Source organism: Octopus bimaculoides, chromosome 2, assembly GCF_001194135.2.
Source record: "Octopus bimaculoides isolate UCB-OBI-ISO-001 chromosome 2, ASM119413v2, whole genome shotgun sequence".
NCBI lineage: Eukaryota > Metazoa > Mollusca > Cephalopoda > Octopoda > Octopodidae > Octopus > Octopus bimaculoides.
This window is the reverse complement of record NC_068982.1, coordinates 165,905,698-165,907,017: the sequence shown is the minus strand read 5'-3', so window position 1 is coordinate 165,907,017 and position 1,320 is coordinate 165,905,698. Positions and strand designations below refer to the sequence as shown.

General features: G+C 36.2%; 1 pseudogene; it reads right to left on the bottom strand.

The window, feature by feature from the left end:
• Nucleotides 1-166: 166 nt before the first annotated feature.
• Nucleotides 167-1,204, bottom strand: LOC128247121 (histone-lysine N-methyltransferase SETMAR-like; annotated as a pseudogene).
• Nucleotides 1,205-1,320: the final 116 nt, after the last annotated feature.

Genomic DNA, 1,320 nt, shown 5'->3' with positions numbered 1-1,320 from the left:
TATATATATATATATATATATATACACACATATATATAAGTGTGTAAATTAATAACCACTGTCTCTTTATGTATTTATGCATAAATTTGGTCGTCAAGTATGAAATTTGTAGAAAAGAAAAAAGTTTGCTGTTTTATAAATACAAGGAATAGTTTTATTCATCAAAGTATGCACCCATATTGTCAATACAATTTTGCCATATCGGTGGTAGCTTGTCCAGCCCGGAACTGTAAAAGTTTGGCAATCTAGTGTCAATAAAATCTTGGGAGGCCTGTTTTACAGCATCGTCGGAATTAAAAATTTTTTCCTATCAAGAAGTTATCCAAATTCTGGAAGAAGCGGTAGTCGGTGGGGGTAAGATCAGGTGAGTATGGTGGATGATGGAGAACTTCCAACGCCAAATCCTGTAGTTTCACCAATGTCATTTTTGCGAAGTCTGGTCTGGTCTGGTATTGTCTTGCAATAAAATAGAAGTGGATCTGTTGACTAATCTAGGCTGTTTCTGTTTTGTAAGTTTCTGCATCCAGTTCGCTGCAGTATACTTCGGCCGTGATTGATGAGCCAGGTTTAATGAAATCAGAATGGATCACACCTGCGCAAGACCACCAAACACACACTATTAGCCTCTTTTGATGAATTTTGCTTTTTGGGCTGTGTTTTGGTGGCTCGTCTTTGTCCAACCATTTTGCTGAACGCCTACGGTTGTTGTATTGGATCTATTTCTCATAACATGCTACAATTCGATTCAAAAAGGATTCATTTTTTTGACAAGAAAGTAGCATAGTGCAGGTTTCCAAACGTTGCTGTTTCTGATTTTCATTGAGTTCATGTGGAACCCACTTACCCAACTTTTTCACATTACCGATTTGGACTAGGTGAGTCAATATTGTTTACCTGCTAACACCATACAACAACGATAATTCACAGGCATTTTGAGATGGATCTGACTGGACGGTGGCTTTCAGTTCGTCATTATCTACCTATATTTCTGGTCGACCGCATTGCTCCTTTGTGAGGTCAAAGTTACCAGGACGAAGTTTTGCAAACTAATCTGATAATGTCTGCTGCATAATAACATTAGAATGAAATACTCCATTAATATTCCGAGCTGTCTGTGATGCTGTATTTCCAAGAAAGAACTCATATTTCAAAACTGTACGAATTTCCGACTTATCCATCTCTAAACAAAAATAGCAAAAAACGATTTATAAATACTTTATAAAGTGCAAAATGAGTTAGAATAAAGAAATAGATGTGTCAGCTTTATAGCAAAAAATAAAGATTGTCAAAATATAATAACGGCACCTGTCTAAGTTTACC